Genomic DNA, 13,083 nt, shown 5'->3' with positions numbered 1-13,083 from the left:
GAAACATAGAACAAATAAGACTTTCCCGAAATAACTCCAGCAAACAGAGCTTTAAAAGGTTTACAGATCTTACAAGCACCAATCTACTTGCCATGGATATACACTTCAGGAATAATAGCTCATTTACTATAAGTCTGCAAAAAGATTCAAGAAAGGAATACATCAATATTCTCAAGAATAATATCTTAAAATTTTCATTTCCTTATATACATGGAGCTGAAAATTTGCCACTTTTTTTTTTTCTTGTAAAAAAGCATTATTAATGTTGTAAAGTGAAATACTGAAAAGATATGGAAATGCAAGAACTAAAGTTGCCCAGGCAATCTTAATTCTTCCCTGTGTAAGCAAGCATTAGGATACATTCTGTAACCAAAAAAAAAAAAGTACAATTAAAAAAAATGCACATAATTTTTAATAGGATTCTTGCTTCATTCAGCATACGGGACAACCCCAGACAAAAACATAAACTGGGACTGTGGAGCAAATGAGGCTGTTGTCCTTAGTATCGTTGACCACGTTTCATTGCAGAAGTCAGGAGAAATGACGTGAATGAGGGAGGGGATTGCAAAAGGAGAAATCAAGGTTTTGCAGCTATAGCACTTTATTTTCTGGGAGCTCAATTTTAAAAACTTGGGGTTGCCATTCGAGCAACTGCTGAGCAGTCACAGCTGCAGCTCAAGTCAGTGTAAACATTGAGACTGCAATATATATAGCTATATATAAACTGCTACACAAAGTTAAGTCCTCTGGAAAAAAAAAAAATCAAGACCTGAACGCCTCAAAACGTACAACCAATAAATCAATGATGTTTTTGAAGTCACACTATGTCTCAGTCCTGTATCTGTAAAGTGAGTATACAGATTTCCCTTCTTTCCCCTTTGCAAAGACTTTGAGAAGGTAATTGATGTCTGTAGAGTATTTATAGAATGTGCCAGAAAACCTGCTGTGTAATATCCCTGTCTTCGGAGTACAGCTTGAAGAACAGGCAATAAACGGACACCAAGGACTCGGTTTGACCAGTGAGGATATAACAAAATACTGGATAATTTCACATTCATTGAAGGTCATCTTGTTAGTGAACTGAACGAAACAGCATTCGTGGTGAGGAAAAGCAGCATTTAATCACGTAAGTGAAAGTTATACGCTTAGCTATATGCAAACAAAAATTGTTTTCACTTAAAATCTCTTAAGTTCTGTTGGGTCTTTAAAGAAAGCTCTTCGCTAGTTCTGGGGATATTCTGCAAAATTAAAACATTTTTAAACCTATGTTTATTTGGAGTTCAAACCTTCAGAAATAGACTTGGTAGGCAGCTTTGGAAAGAAAGGCCATTTGTGGGCATTGATCACGTTGAATTAAAGAGAAGATGAGCAAGGGACGGGGCTTGCAATGCTCCACACTGGACCCCACCAACTAGAGCACTGCCGTGTTTATAAAGGAGCGCATGTTGCACCCTGGCCTAGCGTGGCAAAACAGACACAACCCCCGGAAGGAGCTACAAGGCATTTTTGCTCTCCTGACAGAGCGTATCTTGACACACGCCCAGGTACAGGCTGCCCGACCCGTACAGGTTCCCCCATCCGCCGCGAGCATGCGACGGAACGGCACAATACGCTACTTGATCTGTTAACCCACCAAGTGTTTCTGGGCAGAGAATAATGTTTGCCCCCAAAGCTGCTGCACAAATTCATCGCCATATAAATCGTCCTAAAATATGTAGCATAGTAATACAATAAATTCCAGAGTGTAAGAAAATGGGGGTCTTTTGGGAACATCTGAGAGCAGATTTAATAATATTTAAGGAGTTCTCATCCCAAAATGTGCTATGCAAAAACGTAAATACATACTCAATGCAATTAAATCTTCCCAGCTACTGAGAAAGGAAACCACGGCAAGCTCGTGCTGTCTGTTTTGAGTGGTTCTGCATTTCCTATTCTGCTAATAGATGACCTTTCTTTTCCAGAAGCTTCCTCACTGCAAGCAAGAAATAGGCAATGGGGCTCTAGACAATTATATCACTGCCCTCAATAAGAATTATATTGCAGGTAACAAAGATAATTTACAGGATTTCTGTCTTAAACATTTAGTCTCCTTGCTCTTGTTGATTTAATCCAGACTGTATACTTATAACAGTGGAAATTAATGAGCTGAATTTTAGCTGCATAACTCCCAAGAAAATTTAGGCACAGCTGAAATTCTTCACAGGTACTTTGAAACTGTAGAGATTAATGCTATTTTATGGTATACTCTTTAAACAAATGCAAAACACAATCTAACAAAGACTCAGTTGTTTAGAAGGATTTTTCTCATATTCAGGGCCAATAGAAAACTTCATGTTATCGGAATAACCCCTAGACAAGAGATGGCTCAATTACATGTTCTGACTTAGGAGCTAGAAGTACCTGTTCCAAGGAACGGGCCACATGTGAAAATACCTGAATTGGAACATTAAACTGTTTAGTATGCTGGAAAAGTATGATATTATTTTTTTCATTTAAATATATTATCAAATTAAGTGCAGGAGTAAGAGGCGAAGATTTGACTCCTGCTACACTCAGTAGATCATAGTATAATGCACTTGCCATGCAGCAATAACAAAATTCCCAACAAGATCCACGCAATTCTTAGCAGTACGCTATACTTTCAACCTTTTAGAGTATCCTGCCTAATCCCAATGCATGATCTCTAAGGCTAGGTCCTTTGTATGCTGGGTTGGATGTATGGATTTCATACACACAAAGTAGCGCGGCTACAATGCTTCATACATGCAATGAAAAGGCAGAACGGTTAAAGCTTATTTTCAAGCCCAGAGCAAAAGTTTGGGCTGCTGCCAGGTTCTCCACGTGCTCATGGAAATGTTTGGTCCATCTAATTTGTGTTTACACAAATTAAAGTTGAGATTAATCTCTTATTCTGTTGTTGCATTTTCATTGTCTTTATTCCACATGAGAATACTGGGATTTTTATCTTGACATTATTTTTGGAACTCGTTGTACTTAGAGAGTCACAGTGTCTTTGTCAACTAATCATTTTTCTAACTGCTGGGCTGCAAACCTGCCTAAGCCCTCCTCCTCTATCTGCACTCTCACTATTAACACAAACATGAGAGCTTTAGGCAGAGGCAGGTAGAGTCTCAAACATTGCAAGTTACACAGCTCTGGTTCCTTAGGCTTTTTTTAAACACTTATTTATGGGCAAGGTATAATTTAAGGCACCTTATGCACGGCTGGGCAGGTGGCTGCTCCGTAGACCAAGCATGATACCAGCATTGTCAGTGGGGCCTACTTTTCCCCTCCTCTTATATTTTCATCTCTTCTCTCTTATCATAAGATTTGGCTGGGCCCTCTCTGGGACAAGGACTGTTGTTTTCTTCTACTAACCTACCCTAACACCTAACACAATGTCCCAACGGAGGGCTTGGGAAAAAATCATAAGGAATCACCTTAGTTAATCCCAGTAAAACTCAGAGATCCTTCAGAACTCAGTGGCCTAAATTGCATGGAACGGTTTACTTTATTTCATTCCTTTTTTCTTCCAAGGCTACTCGTGCCTTATAACTTCCTCTCTCACAATTGGAACAAATCTCTCTTTCTGTGAGCGTTCAGAAGCCAGGGGTTCATGGACAGTGTACCTTTGCCTGTGAAAAGGGAGTAAGGAAGAAGGTAGAGGCAGAGCTTTTCCCCAGGCAAGCGGGTGGCTTCAGGTGGCAAAGGTGGTGGCATATTCCCTGCATGCTGAACTCACTGGGAAATTTTTTAAGGTCTACAATTAGATTGCTGCCAGGTTTAGACAGCTAAGCACGACTGTGAGAAGACCTTGAATTTTAGGAACAACAGCTCTTTTAAGTGAACTATCCCCTACTCAGTATCTGGTATTGCCCAAGAGCTTTTTAGCCAGCAAGAAATAATGTATTCACCTCTTCAACAAAATGCAACTCCCTAATGGGTTCGCTATCTTAGAAACAGTAGCATAAATGTGAACTTTTTCACAAAGACAATAACATACCCCTTCTTCTGAAAAATATTAATTGGACCTACTCAGCACCTAAGACGATAGGCAATTAGTCCTGGAACACGGAGTGATGAATTTAAATCACCACAGTCCTTCACCTTGTGCAGCTATTTACAAATGCTCCCATTCCTTTTGATTTTTTTACACTCTTGCACTAGTGAAATAATTTCACAAGATGCATGACAACAGAGATCCAGGCCCTAAACAATTAACTCTCTACTGTACTAAGCAGTAGAGAATGATTAGAGAATAAGAAAAGATATTGCCAATGAACGCATAGGAAAACCACAACAATTGCTTACTGCAAAGTCAGGCAGGAATCACCATGCTGGATCAGGCTGCTTAACAATTCCTCTCTAACCGTGTTAAGTTTAGCAAAGTCTAGATTAAAAATTTAAATACTTGGAGCTCTTTCCAGCTAAACTCAAGACTGTAGTTCTGAGCAAAATTCTTATCCTGAAGAAGTTTCCATCACTTCATAGCAGAGACAAGGACCAGCGTTCTGACGAAGGGGTCGGTAAAGTTCGGTCAAACAAAAAAACATATAAAAATAACTTGTAAACCACTAATTTTGCATCTAAAAACATATCTGTAATCAACCCTGTCAGAGGCACATGTTCTTACATTCATTCAAATTGAACAAAATTTAAATTTTTGTAAACACGACCTTTACAACCTCCTGTTCCTTGCTTAGATGGCATGCCCTAATCCAAAGGCCAAATTTCTATTGTTTTGCAGGTGTTTTGGTTTCAATTCACTGTATCACAACTGTGACAGGCAATGTTACCCCTAACAGCTCCCCAAAATTATACAATTCCTATCAACTACTAGATACGGTCCATGCCTTGGAAAACGATACAGAGTCAGCCAACATCAAGCACATTCGGTAACAACCTGCCAGGGAGAAGGCGCCAGGTGCCCTCCTGCCCTGGACCTGTTCTACGCCTTGTTGCCCAGGGGCTGCGACTCTGACAGTACCACGTTGTTAAAATCTGGATTAGATCTAGTAAGGAAAGAGATCATTTACAAGCCTTCTGCGGGTACATTCTCTCTTTGGTGTGTGGCCGAAACTCCTATTAACGCTAACATGAGCTACGCAGGCCTACTGATGGGTGAATTATACCCTTGACAGAAAAGTGGTTTTTTGCTCAATGGATTTTCTTTGATGAACTTGTTGGCTACTGCACAGTCATGTGTATATATTTAAGTATTTCTCTGTGTGTATGCTTATGTATATCTCTACAGTGATGATGTCAGTTTGACTAAAAATGCAGATAAAGCATTTCTTAAGCCAAAATGGGCCAAAGCTAATTTTCCCCACATAAACTTTGGTTTGGCCCTTATTTATCGAAACCAGATAAAGTTTGACAGAAAAGGGGATCCAAATTGGTTATTCCACCAAAAAATAGAAGTTAGGGGCTTTCTTAAGACTCACTTTATAGGAACCGTATGCACAACTTTCACTTTCTAGAAAGTGGTTTTCTCTTGAACACACATCAGAACCATTCATCATAACATAATTGCAAGTTGTCAGTCAGAGCCGCACCCTTCACGCAGTGGCAGGCCGCCAGCACATCTGTCAGAGGCACTCACAAGCTTCCGGGTGTTATTGTAATCCCGTACCAAAGCAACAAGCCCATTCAGCCAGTCCACATTTTCCAAATCGAACAATGACAGTAAACCCGGAGCTTGGAAAAATAATAGCACTTACCCTAAAAATGCCACATTTATCAGATGGCCACCGGCGAAACGCCAGAAAGTAAATATGAAATAAGGCTATGATCCCTGTATGCAACGTATGGGCTGTAGGGAGCGGGGGAACCTAGCAATGCAGCAGACCACGGGGACCACTCGACGCATCCTTTCTGCAACTGCCACTTCTTGCTCTCTAGGCTTCATTAGGAACCATTTCTTCTCCTTCCGTAATCTTTCTGTTCTCTCTTCTGGGTTCTTACATTTCCTTTCTCCTTTGCCCTGAATCATCTAGTTCCTATTTTTCCACACATTCTTTTCTCCTTTTCCTCTTTTCTCCTGTGCCTCTTAAAAGACACGCTAGGCTTAAAAAAGCTCCCCAGGTATCTCCCCAGGGCTGGGCTAGATTTATCTTTAGCTATCCTGAGGGCTGTGTGAATACAAAGGCTGGGGCCAATGAGCCCAAAGCAGGCAAGATACTCCTCTCAGAAGCTATGTCAAGGACTTCTGTGAAGAATTAAGCAGCTTTCCAGGAACCAAATACGGCTTGACAGAGGGCTTCAGAAGCTGATCTCCAGAATATACGGAGGGTGAACTACAGTAACAAGCTTTACCTCTCTACTGCCACTGACTCTTTTCTGTTCTCTCTCTAGAAGAGGATGACAGTTCAGTGACAGAAACATTGACTGTCACGCAACACGCTGTTGCCTTTTGGAGTTCGCAAGGCAGTCGAAACCAATCCAGCACGCCTTTCAGAGCAGCTCTGCTTCCGCAGGTTAGGCTATAGAGGAAGCCCAACGCTCCTGTTTGACCAGCCAGATCTTTACCTGTGCTTAGACAGCGAGGTGAAGCCACGTCTCCTCCTCCTGAGCCCCTTTGAAGAGCACACTTTGAAGAAGCAGGAGCAAGCCGTCTGTGTGCGTCCTCAACCGTAATGATTGCACTGGTAAAGGCTTTTGGCACTCCACACAGCTATTGGACATTTTGTTCAGTCCCTGGCACAGGCAGAATGCATACTATATATACACATGCATGCGTGTGTGTATACTCACATATGCAAACATACGTTTCTGAAACAATCTGAAAGAATATATGATGGCTGACCCGCTACAAAATTTATTTCCAAGAGTAAATAGAGAAAGCATTTTACTCCTGAGTGACACAGCCAGGAGTAAATTATACCATCTTACTGCATAATGGAAGATAAATATCATAACAAATCAACTCTCAGCTGTGCTGCATACCTAAATCCACACAGCATTTTTGTTCACCCTCTAGTATTCAGACTGGTGTTAAGGAAAATCTAAACATTCTTGGACTATACCAAACAGGAGTCCCTGAACACTGTAAAACTATTGTGCAAGCCTGAAGAAGGTGCAGCAACTGCTCTGCAGTAACTGCTCTGCTCCTGGATACCCACTGATGTATTGTGAAACTGGACTAGTCTAGCCGATCCGCTGCAGGAGAATGAAGCTGGGATACAGGAAGAGCAGAGCTTATCATCACACTGCTGCAAAACATACTGATTTCCAAATCATCACTTATGGAAAGATCAATCCCTTGATCCCTTCAAGCCTCAGTTTCTCAAACAGAAAGAAGATCTTTTTGTTTATCTCACGTGGCTACTGCAGAACTTAACTCTTTTGCAAAGTGGTAATCTAAATAGGTTTAAGCAGACATGCATCCTTTTCTTCAACAAAACTATCTTAACTTTTTCATATTTTAAAGTTGACTTGATTGTGTTTGCTTTTTCAAAACCATGTCATACTCAGTAACTCTCAAATCTTTGGCATGAATGAGAAGCAACGTCACTAAATCTGAATGAAATGAATTTTGGTTTTGAAATGTCACGAGGTGGTAATAGGTAGTCTGCTGCAAACGGGGCAAACAATTGAAATATTTAAATGAATGCCTTCTCTTTTTATATACACAGACATATATATAGGATACTACCGCACAAACATATAAGCACAACATATGGTCAATAAGAAATAAATAAAATTGAAAAGCACTTTACAACTGCATGGCAAGTATCCAAACCAAATTTCAGGTAGCAGATGGCATGAATAGGATACATGTGAGAAACAGGCAATTTCAATTATCTCTGAACAGTTCATAAACAGGAAAATTTGGCAAACTACAATTTCAAAAAAACGGACTTCAGAAATAACACTGTATAAGAGAGAGAACTGAACTGAAAACACAACACTGCAAAGTTATTAAGCTTACCCTGACCATAATTTCATAATAAGTATTAAATGATTACATGTGGCCGAAAAGAGCTGCCCCAAATACTCGTGCCTGGAAAATGTAATAATTAATTATTCCAAGTAGGGCTCAGAATTTCATTTCAGTTACTACCGTTACCTGATAGGGGCCAAGAAACACCAAGTCCCGTCTTAGGTTTTGTGCAATCTCCACATGAAAAAAACAAAGCAGAATCTGGATCTAGTCATTTCGTCAAACAGTTATTCAAACAAACTTCAAAGGGACCTATTCAATGGTCAGATTTGCCCATGGATGTGATGCAAAAATCATATTGCTTTGAATCATACAGTGAAATAAGGTACAAAAAGCAACTACTTTTAAAATCAGGATACAACTTGTCCTGATTCATACCAAATGAGACTCTGGCCTTCAAGAAATACTTTGCTCTCATTGTAGCTCATATTTTGGAGAAATCAGATATACAACTGGATTTCTGAAATTTCAAAATTTGTTAAGTAGGATAGAGGCTATTTTCTTAAACATTTAACTGAGAGGTTTACAAATGCTGTGTAGAGTCAGCCAGGCAGGCCACCTAGGAATCAGTTCATCAGATAGTGCACTACTGCTTTCATATTCCTCTCCCTAACTCTCCTTTCCCTGTAAGAGACGTGTCAGAAATAAAGATCTATTAGTTCAAATCCTCAAAGTTATTCAGATATCTAAATACGATTTAAGTGCCTAATTGCCATTTGTGTAATTGGGAGTTAGACAGCTAAACAATAGTTAGGGTGTTTTTATTCCTCTAATATGTAAGCCTTTCTGTTAACGAAACTCTCAACATTATCCACGTGAAAAATAGTAAAAAAGCTTTCAACCATTCCATTCTTAAAGTAGATTAAAGATAAAACCAGATCAAAAGAAAAAATACATTCTGCCTGCATAAATATGGGGAGAATGAAGTGTATTCTTTCCCTGAAATATGTATAGATTTTTATTTATCAGATTTGCTGTTACCAGACAGGATACCACCTCCAAACATCAGAAAAGAAAGAGAGTTTATTGACCACTGTGACTAGAAACATTTAGTAAGAACTGGAGAAGCTTTTATCCAATTCAAAAGATAAATATTTCTCTTTTTTTCATGCTCATAAAGAGAATTGGATCCCCGTTAAAATGGAAGGTTGTTCAGAAGGCATTATCAACAGCACCTCCAGCTTGGCATAATAGAGGCATAGCAAAATCAACAGATGCTTTTGAGCATCTCAGTAAATGAGGTCTGGGTCTTTGAAAGAATGACTAGTCTGCCATTTCATAACTGTCATTTGAAAGAGGAGAAGTGTTGCTTAATGACAGCTGGGTTTTACTGCCCAGATGAATTGGAATAATACATAGAATTCATGTATTTTATGTACATTGAATCCTTATGAAATTTATATACGCATGTGTGTGTTTACAGCTAGATACGGATACATACACGATTGCAGCATTTAAAAATGGCCAGAGGTTTTGTGTACAAAGCTTGAGTCAAATTACATCTCATTTGCAGAGCTGCTGGGCCAAGTAGTTTTGAGAGTCTTCAGCTGAAGCCGTAAGTGCTGAACACATCTGAAAAATCAGTCCCAGTATGTTTCCAGTTAGGCATCCAAAATCAGTAACCACAATGTTAATTTCGGTCACTGGAAAGTATGTTCACAGTACAGAGACCTATGGAGTCAAGACTCTATGAGCTAAACACCACTTCCATCAGAAGCCAGCGTTGTTGCCTAATTCCTTTCAGACAAAGCGATACAGGAGCCACCAGGTGCAAATATGCTTTTGGCTGTCAGAGCCACCTTGGGGCGAGCCAGCCTCCTCCTCCTGATGCCTTAACCCTTTCTGATCGTACCCAAGACAGGCCCTCAAGGGTCATTCCTCTACCACATCTCTCAAAACTTATGCTGCACTTCCTTTTGGGGAAGTTTGGGACACCGAACGAAAGCTACTAAGGAGACGCCAGAAATGCTGGTGCTATGACATACATTAGGAACCCCAGTCAAGCAGGGAGCTCTTGAACATCTGAGTCCAGTTTTCTGTAATCGCAGGTAATGGTATAATAATCAGGAGCAAGCTTGAGAAGTTCACCAAGCTCCACTTGGCTACTTGCTTCAAAAAGACCACGGTTCTGATTGTAGAGAGGGGGCTCCATGAGCTTGAGTTTAATGTCATTTTTCTTTCCCTACTTGCCCGCCAAGCGACAGTTCTGCCAGAGAGCAGCTCCCACTCTCATCTTTTCCATGCCATAGAGCACAGGAGACAGCCTGCCCTTGCAAGAGAAAGATCCTGTATAATAATCCTCCTTATTCTTTCCATAATATAAAAAAATGACATTACTTTTTAATATGTGATTTAAAAGTGCAGCAGAAAATTTAAATTTAATTCTTAAGACAAATTAAATGGATCCTAGCAGCCCAACTACTAGTTGCAAACCAGTAAATCAGTATAGTTAATGTCAGCAAATGTTAAAGCAGAAACATATGCTCTGCTTCACTAATGGCATAAAGAACATTCTCTGACTGTCTTTTGGTTGAAGCCAAATGTTTGTTGGCTAAAACAAGATTTATTTTAGAAACATTAATTTCCAATAGCATGCAAACTGATTTATTTTCTACTAAAATCTATGAGATTACTTTTAGTTTAAAAAGACTTCCATAATGGTTTCTGCACAAGACCTATCAAATGATATTTCTTGGCCCATAACAGTCATCTATTCTTTCTCCTGGCTAACAAACCCTCCAAGAGTACATTATAGCAGAATATGTGAGCTACTGTGCTTGAAGTTACAGCTTATTTTATCATGCCATAGATGTTCGTCACAGTTAATAAGTGGTGCACTCCCTCAGAACAAGCAGATCAGTACTTTCGTTGAATTCGTATTTTCTTTGTTTGAAAAAATTATCAGATGTCAAGATAATGAAATAGCAAATATTCACTGTATACACATATATACTGTGCATCATACAGAACGTGTTACTAGAATTGAACTACACGACAACTGCTGAGCTCCCATTTTTCTTTCAATCAAGTAGTTAGATTTTCCAGAAAGTTCAGCTCTCTTTCAAGCATTCAGAAGATGCAAACAATTTCTCCAAAGTGTCCCCACTACTCTCAGCACTGAGAATTTTAAGAAATGAAACTTATTTTTTAAGGTGACTAAACCACAGCTGTTTAGCACTAGGGCCATTTGAAAATCTGGTCCAGGGATGGTATCTCAAAACGACAGGAAGTCTAGCTTCTGTAATATGACAATTTGTTACATTTTGAGTGTATTATCTAACAAGAACTGCAAGATAGAGCCAATAAACTGTAAATTTTACTATTTCAAATTGTGACCTGCATAATGTTAAGAAACCAGATAATTTCAGTGTCTCAGAGATCAAAGAAAATAATGGTTTCATGAAAGGGGTAGCTGAAAGTACATGGCATGCAGTGGACCACATGTCTCACAAACAGAAAAAAACAAAAGATTAAAATGCAATCACATGTGAAAAAGCCACAACTTGAAAGAAATCATGGATTCTTGAAAAGATACTTAATACTAATAGATGACACACTTTTACTTGAGTTTGGATCATCTAGCCTCGTGACTCATTATGTATTTGAGTACATCAATTATATCATAAATAATTTATATCATTACAATGTTTTGTGGTTCAATGCGCTTACAACTGTTTTAGACAGACTAGGGTCTTCCGTGTCTCGCACCCCTCAACAGACCAGGAAACCACAAGTGCACAGCACCTGACCATTAGCAAATATTAACACCTTTTCATATAAACAAATTCATTCAGAAGATACCCAAGCGCAGTGCAAAATCAGACAAGCATGAGCAGCGCCAATTTACAGACAAGGTATCTGAAGCAGAAAGGTTAACACTTTTGCCCAAACTCAAAGCAAGTCACTGCAATCACTAGTCTCCTCTTCAAACCCTCAGCCAACTCCTGGAACATAACAGAAAGCCTAACAAAACCAGAGCTTGTAGGAAACATTCTCTTAACATACAGCATGATCACAAACACTGAAAGGCTGGTTGACATTTTCAAAGCTGCAAAGGGAATTTGGATGCCGCCAATTCTCATTAACTTTAATGGGAACTGGGCATCCAAATCTCTTAGGCAGTTTCGCAAATCCCACCACAAATGACCATTTAGGTGGTAAGCATTAAATGGCATTGCCTGCCAGGCACCTTTTTCTTAGAGAGCTACGTAAAACGAAGCTCCATTGTTTTCTTCTTTGCAGAAGAGTATGTGAGCTAAATGAAGTTTCTCACTTGTGGCTTACACAGAAGTAGTTTTTCATGCCACTTGCAAGGTGCAATTCAAATGGTTTCTTGCAAGTATCCCTGGGAAAGACAGGACAAAGAAAACGCATAGGAAAACAATCACTGCTGAGAGATTAAAAGTAAATTCACTGTAAGATGGCGAGCATTTCTGAGCAAACGCTTTGGAAATGCACGAGCCTTTTATTTTACTTTTAAGAGAAATATTTTGCATTATTAGAGTGCTATATTTCTCACCTATTCATCTTTTTACTTTCTGTATGCCCATCTTTCTGACTAACACCTTGGCATTCAAACAAGTACTACGCTGAAAAATAAAAAAAATAAAACCTGTATAAATGACAGAGTGTTCAACCATGAACACATTGTCTTTTATGAATATTATAATCACAGAATCAATAAGCCTACAAAGAAAAAACAGGACACAAAACGTGTTTTGTCATTTCTGACGAAGTTATAAAAACAACAGACATTCAATATGCCAAGTGTTCTTCAATCCTTCATAATCATAGCCTTATTGAAGTGAGGACAAAAAGGGTCTAATTGCATAGGAGCAATCTCAATGTAATAGGTTATACACCCAGGCACTGCTGCACAATACAACAAAAACAACGTTCCCTGTGTATAGCAGAATGTCATCTCTCATTTTCAGGCAATTACCTTCTTTCTTGTCAACAGTTTTAATAACCTCCATCATCTCTAAAAGACTTTTGCTTCAGTTAAATAATTTTCAGCTTTTTAATATGCAAATGTGCTTGTTCATATGCATGGGTGAAGTGGCGCTGCTACTTGAAATGTGTCAGTACATTGTGGAGCACCTGCACCTCGGGGAAGCTTGATTTAATTGACACCTAATACT

The 13,083-nt window shown here is 39.2% G+C and overlaps 1 protein-coding gene across 19 annotated transcripts in view; it reads right to left on the bottom strand.

Annotated features, from left to right (window-relative positions):
* The window catches only part of SOX6 (SRY-box transcription factor 6), a 380,365-nt gene that overhangs the window by 186,919 nt on the left and 180,363 nt on the right, over positions 1-13,083 (bottom strand). The gene's annotated exons all lie outside the window — the stretch shown is intronic.

The sequence above is a fragment of the Struthio camelus genome, chromosome 5 (genome assembly GCF_040807025.1).
Source record: "Struthio camelus isolate bStrCam1 chromosome 5, bStrCam1.hap1, whole genome shotgun sequence".
Classification (NCBI taxonomy): domain Eukaryota; kingdom Metazoa; phylum Chordata; class Aves; order Struthioniformes; family Struthionidae; genus Struthio; species Struthio camelus.
The sequence above is the reverse complement of the archived record's forward strand: the minus strand, read 5'-3'. Positions and strand labels throughout refer to the sequence as shown.